This window comes from Dasypus novemcinctus, chromosome 18, assembly GCF_030445035.2.
Source record: "Dasypus novemcinctus isolate mDasNov1 chromosome 18, mDasNov1.1.hap2, whole genome shotgun sequence".
NCBI lineage: Eukaryota > Metazoa > Chordata > Mammalia > Cingulata > Dasypodidae > Dasypus > Dasypus novemcinctus.
The window spans coordinates 82,485,557-82,492,722 of record NC_080690.1 but is presented as its reverse complement, the minus strand read 5'-3'; the positions used below and the strand labels follow the sequence as shown (position 1 = coordinate 82,492,722).

General features: G+C 38.7%; 1 pseudogene; it reads left to right on the top strand.

The window, feature by feature from the left end:
* The first annotated feature begins 241 nt into the window (after window positions 1-241).
* Window positions 242-1,079, top strand: LOC101439312 (coiled-coil domain-containing protein 117 pseudogene; annotated as a pseudogene).
* Window positions 1,080-7,166: the final 6,087 nt, after the last annotated feature.

Sequence of the window (7,166 nt, the reverse complement as noted above, 5' to 3'; positions counted from 1 at the left end):
CCAATCTTGCTGAAACTTTTCCAAAAAATCAAAACAGAAAGAACATTATCTAACTCATTCTATGATGCCAACAGCACACTAGAACCAAAGCCAAACAAAGACACCACAAGAAAAGAAAATTACAGACCAATTTCTCTAATGAACCTAGATGCTAAAATCATCAACAAGAGTCACTGTGGCTGCAGCCAGCAGGCCTGGGTCCATGCCAGCCCGCAGGCAGAGCATCCTCATCTCGCCGGCCATGGACGCACTTGGCCAGCCTTTCAGTGGGCTGCTCCTGAGCGGCAGCTCTGACTTTTTGCAGCTGCCACCAGCCTTCCCCAGCTGGGCCTTCCCACCGGAGGTGGACGGCACTGAGCTGGCGCTGCGGCCAGAGCTCCGCGCTGCCCACAGCAGTCCAGGCGGGAGTGCAGTGCGTGAACATATTTCAGGTCACTGTAAAAAGAAACACAAGCGAGAGGATGATGATGATGATGATGATTGTCCAGTAAGAAAGAAAAGACTGACTGAAGGAGGGCTCTCTACGGCCTCTAATGACTGGATTCTTTGTCCACATCAAGCTGTAGAGGGTCATGGAGTAAATCCTTGCACTAGTGGACTTTCTGCATCTGGCATGTTAGATGTCATTTGTGAAGAAATGCATAAGACAACTGGAGAAACACAGTGTGAGATTGCCTGGAGGAGACTTCAGGAGATTGAGGACGGGATAATTGATGAACATGAAGAAGTTGAAGCTGACAGAAATAGTAATCATCTCCCCAGTCTTGTCCTTTCTGATACCATGAAAACAGGCTTGAGGTGGGAATTTGATGAAGTCTTTACAAAGAAAATGATTGAGTCCATGAGCCGTCCTTCTATGGAAGTTGTGCTCTGGAAACCTCTCCCTGAACTCCTTTCTGATAAGCCAAAGCCATCATCTAATGCTAAGAACTATACAGGAGAGAGCCAAACTAAGCATGCAGCTACTGGCACTGCCTTCCCTCAGGGAACTGAACTGTTCTTGCAACCTTCGACAATAGGGATGCCACTTTATAAGTTTGCAGACAGCTGCTTGCACAGAAGAAGAGAAGGAACTCTAGAAACCAGTTTCTACACTTAAGTTGTCAAAGTTTGGAAGGCTCCTGTGCTCAGCCATCAACCTACTTGCATGGTGTAGGGACTTGAAAGTTTATGAAAAGGGTGTAATAATATTTCCGCCTGTGACTTGGGGTGGGACTCTCATTTTGAGTAGCCATTTATTGTATTCAACTTTTTGCCAAGGAAGCTTGTGTCAAGGGAAAATCAATTTTCTAGGGGGCTTATTAAAGGAATCTTAGTTTACAGCCTCTACAAAGGCAAGGTTAGTAGCTACATGAGTAAGGGTGACTTAAATCATTTGTCACATTGCCTAAATCATTCAGACACTTGGAGAATATTCTCCTTGAGATGAAAAAGAAACATTAAGAGAGGATGCTCCTACTACAACTTTACATTGACAGTTGAATCACAGCTTAGCCTGTAGATGGGAGCTCTGTTTTCAGTGATGAGTACATATAGTTGGTGACAAGAAGAGAAGAAAACAGTAGTGTAAATCTATTGTAAAGAAATTTAACAGGGAAACGGACTTGGCCCAGTGGTTAGGGCATCCGTCTACCACGTGGGAGGTCCGCGGTTCAAACCCCGGGCTCCTTGAACTGTGTGGAGCTGGCCCATGCACAGTGCTGATGCGTGCAAGGAGTGCCCTGCCATGCAGGGGTGTCCCCCGCATAGGGGAGCCCCACACACAAGGAGTGCACCCGTAAGGAGAGCCGCCCAGTCTGAAAGAAAGTGCAGCCTGCCCAGGAATGGTGCCGCCCACACTTCCCATGCTGCTGACAACAACAGAAGCGGACAAAGAAACAAGATGCAGCAAATAGACAGAGAACAGACAACCAGGGGCGGGGGGGAATCAAATAAATAAATCTTTGGAAAAAAAAAAAAGAAATTTAACAGAGGCCCCAAAACTTGTAAATTATTTGTCAATTCAACATTTCTATATTGATAACAGGTAGTATTGTGGCTCATCTCTTTGCCTCTGAAAATGCAATGAAAATCCTAAGAAAGATTTTTTCCTTTAAGGCTTATTTGCCTTTTGCTACTGTTGTCCCTTGATTTCCCTTCCATAGATGATAAGCCTGGTTATTCAGTAATGTTTACAACCTAATTCAAGTGATAGTTAAAAAGATTGTGAGCACATGTGCAAATTGGCTATGGAAGAAGCATCCCTTATTTAAATCCTGAGGAAGTGCTCTGACAGCTAAACTCAACATCACTAACTTCCAAAGGAAAAAAAAAGGGGGGATACCTGTATTTGCAAGTTGAATTTTTCAATGTTAATTTAGAAACCAATAAATAATTACCCAAGAACATATGGGCAAGTGACATTGAGATGCACTGAAATAGCTAATTTATCTGGTGCTTAAACTATTGTTCAGTAAGCCTAAAAGTATAAAGAAATTGTTTCCTGCTAGCAGGGAATCTTCATCTTCTTTGGAGACTCTAAATCAGGCTCAAGGTGTCCTGTGGAGGTAACCAGGATTCAAGTTTATTATTTCTCAGGAAGAGGTCTTCTATGTGGCAACGACTCATAGTACAAGGTAAATTTCCCATTCCTTTACTGCTACAGAATGTGCAGTCTGGCTTTTAAATGAGTGTAATACTGGCCCTTTCATAACACAACAGGAGATGACTGCAGTTCTTTTTGTTTCATTTTATTTTCTGGGTTTCTTTCCTACCCTGCACCCTCCAACTCCTTTGAAGGAATCAGATACCTTGTGTAGAAAAAAATGGTTTATGTCAAGTAGAGGTGAATTTTTAGAAACTAGCTCCCAGGCAGTTTTGAAACCCATGCTGAAATCCTTTCTCTTGTTACTGATGGTGTAGAAGTCACAAGTTTGTTAGTTGGACTTGTTTCCTCTTTTGTCTGCTGTTCCTGCTTTCTCTATTTCTGTCTGGATAGTCAGGAAGAATTTAATGCTTAATATTTAAACAAAATATTTAGTGTCTACACAGTAAAATTATTCAAAATTCAAACCAGTGTTGAAACCAGTTGGAAATCAGCTAATAGTTTCTTAATCTCAGATTTTGAGATTAATGTAAACTATTTTGTTGAAAGGTGCATGTGTTTGATTCATGCCATTTGATAAACTCCTGCCTTGAGGTCATTGTCTAATGTGACCAACTTGAAAATTTTGTAGCCTTAAGAAGTCTTCATGCTAAAAAATTTATTCTAGTACAACTAAAAAAATGGAAGTGAGAGCTGAGAGTTTGGAGCTAATCCCTGTGATGGTGAAAGGTGAGATGACAGCTTTCCAGAGAAGAGTCCAAAACATGACAAAAATTGTCTTCTAGTATTGGTGACAGGCCTCTGATCAGAGGTCTGAATGATGAAAAGAAGGAAAGAGGGCCACAAAACAAGACTCTAATACTTTTGATAGAGATAGAAGAGTGATAAGATTTTAATTAAAATTCAACAACTTGTTTCAAGAGTCAAATTATTTGACATATTTATTTCTGTGGGAAAATGGCTGCTTAGTCCTCCATTTTGAACATGATTGTCTTGCATATGTTTATACAACAATTGTTTTCTTCATTTTTGTGGTGCTTACTCATCTGAGCCATCTCCACAGTCCTAATGCCTCTGCTTTGTTTTCCTATTCAAATATAAGTCATTTGCTTAGGCCTTAAGGTTTTCCTAGGGAATTAACAGGTCTGTTTGATTGTGTACAGCTTTTGCAACATGAATCAAACATTGGCTTATTATGCTAAGTGTGAAAAGAAAAAATTATCTAAAGCAGGTGAGCTTTAATGAACAAATGTATATTTTCTCTATGTTTGAATAGAATTTGTGTGCGTGTTGTTTTCAGTTGGTATGAAGAAAGTCCACTACTCAAAAATATTAATTAATTTAAAAATTTGTATTTGGGGGTTGGGGTGGGAATCAGGTGGTTGAGCTCCTGCTTCCCATGTACGAGGTCCCGGGTTCAATCTCTGGTACCTCCTAAAAACAAAGACAAAAAATACCAACTCTAACTGGGGAGTGGATGTAGCTCAGTGGTTGAGTGCCTGCTTCCCATGTAAGAGGTCTCGAGTTCAATCCCTTGTATCTCCTAAAAAAAAAAATAAAATTTTTTAAAAACCTGCTATTCCTTCATGAAAAGATAAGGTACAGGGTACAGATGTAAAATTTAGAAAATAACCAGGATGGAGGCAGGAACCAAGAGAAGAATGTATACCTGCAGGTTTATTTGTTATTTTGGATCTGAAACTTGGTTTTGTTTTGTTTTGCTTAATAGTAACAAGAATGGTGCAGTACTAGGAATGTTTCAGAAGATGCTGTCAATTTAACTTTAAAATGAGAATCTGGTATTTCTGTATTTTATCATTTTCAATAAAACTTTTAGTGTTTTGGACTTTTTGAAAAAAAAATCCTCAGCAAAATACTAGCTAACCATATTCAACAACACATTAAATGAATTATACACCATGACCAATTCTGATTCATCCCGGGTATGCAAGGATGTTTCAACATAAGAAAATCAATCAATGTAATACACCATATAAACAGATTGAAGGAAAAAAACACATGATTATATCTATAGATGCAGAAAAAGTATTTTACAAAATACAGCACCCTTTCTTGATAAAAACAGTGTAAAAGATGGGAATACAAGGAATTTTCTGAACATAATAAAGAGTATATCTGAAAAAACCACAGCCAACATTGTATACAATGGTGAAATCCTAAAATCTTTCCCTCTAAGTTCAGGAAAAAGACAAGGATGCCCACTACTACCTCTTCTAACATTGACTTAGAAATACTTCCTCAAGCACTGAGCCAAAACCCAGATATAAAAGGCCTTCAAATTGGAAAGGAAAAAGTCAAAATTTCATTACATTCATTCATGATCCTATACATATAAAACCCTCAGGTCTACAACAAAGCTTCTAGAACTCATAAATGAGTTTAGTAAAGTCACAGGTTATAAGATCAATGCACAAAAATCGTAGCATTTCTGTACACCAATAATAAGCAAGCTCAGGAGGAAATCAAGAAACAAATACCATTTACAATAGTTAACAAAAAGTCAAACACCTAGGAATAAATTGAACTAAAGATGTAAAAAGACTTATATACAGAGAATTACACAAGACTGTTCAAGGAAATCAAAGAAGACCTCAATAAATGGAAGAATATTCCCTGTTAATGTATAGGAAGACTAAATATTATTAAGATGTCTGTCCTACAAAAACTGATCTACACATTCAATGCAATCCCAATAAAAATCAACACAGCCTTCTTTAAGGAACTAGAAAAATTAACTATGCTATTTATTTGGAAAAGAAAGAGGCCCTGAATAGCCAAAGACATATTGAAAAGAAAAACAAAACTGGAGGAATCACACTACCTGATTTCAAAACATACAACAAAGCTACAGTAGAGAAAACAGCATGGTATTGGCATAAGGAGAGACACACAGACCAATGGAACATAATTGAAAGTTCTGATATAGATCCGCATATATACAGCCATATAATATTCCATAAAGTCACCAAACCCTCTCAACTGGGAGAGAATGGCCTATTCAACAAATGGTGCCTGGAGAACTGGATATGCATATGTAAAAGAATGAAAGAGGATTACCACCTCACACTTTATACAATGATCAACTCAAATAGATTAAAGACCTAAATATAAGAGCCAATACCATAAAGACTTTGGAAAGCAGTGTAGGGAAGCATATATAAGAACTTGTAAGAAGAAATGGCTTCATGAACTTCACAGCAAAGGCACGAGCATCAAAAGAACAAATAGATAAATGGGACTTCCTCAAAATTAAAGCCTTCTGCACCTCAAAGGAGTTTGTCAAGAAAGTAAAAAGGGAGCCTGCACAGTGGGAGAAAATATTTGGTAACCATACATAGGATAGGAGACTTATAACTTGCATATATAAAGAACTCCTATTTCTTGAAAATAAAAAATTTATTTATTTTAAATTTAAAAAATGGAGGCATCTTTGGGACATGGAGCTGCCCTGGATGGTACTTCAGAGGCAATCACCGGACATTGTAAATCCTCACAGGGCCCACTGGATGGAATGGAGGAGAGTATGGGCTATGATGTGAACCAATGTATATGAGGTGCAGAGGTGCCCAAAGATATACTTACAAAATCCAATGGATGTGTCATGATGATGGGAACGAGTGTTGTTGGGGGGGGGGAGAAGGGGGGTGGGGGGCTGGGGTTGAATGGGACCTCACATATATATTTTTAATGTAATATTATTACAAAGTCAATAAAAAATAAAAAAATTAAAAAAAAAATGGGAAAAAGATTTCAACAGACACTTCTCCAAAGAAGAAATACAAATGGCTAAAAAGCACATGAAAAAATGCTCCAAATCTCTAGCTATCAGGGAAATGCAAATCAAAACTACAATGAGATACCGCCTTACTCCCATAAGATTGGCAGCTATGAAAAAAACAGAAGACTACAAATGCTGGAGAGGATGTGGAGGAATGGGAATACTCATCCACTGCTGGTGGGAATGCAGAAGGATCCAACCATTCTGGAGGATAGTTTGGCAGTTTCTCAAAAAACTAACCATAGATTTGCCATATGATCCAGCAATTCTACTGCTGGGTATATACCCAGCAGAACTGAAAACAAGGACACAAACCAATATATGCACACCAATGTTCATAGCAGCATTGTTCACTATTGCCAAAAGATGGAATCAACCCAAATGCCCATCAACAGATGAATGGATAAATAAAATGTGGTATATTCATACAATGGAATACTACTCAGCATTAAGAACAAATACACTACTAACACACGTGATAACATGGATGAATCTTGAGAACCTTATGTTGAGTGAAGCAACCCAGGCATTGAAGGACAAATACTACATGACCTCAATGATATGAAATAAGTAAACCAAGCTGCCTTAGAGAACTAGAGACTGGATGATAGGCTTACAGAGAATTGGGGGTTAGAGGAAAAATGTAAGCTAACATCTACATGGGTGAAATCTATGATAAGCTGGAGGTAAGTAAGTGTACAAGGAAGGGATAAAATGGGGGCATACGGTTATCTTTGGGTGGGGCTTTATGGGCTTGAGAGGGGCTATGGGTGGGCAGATGGG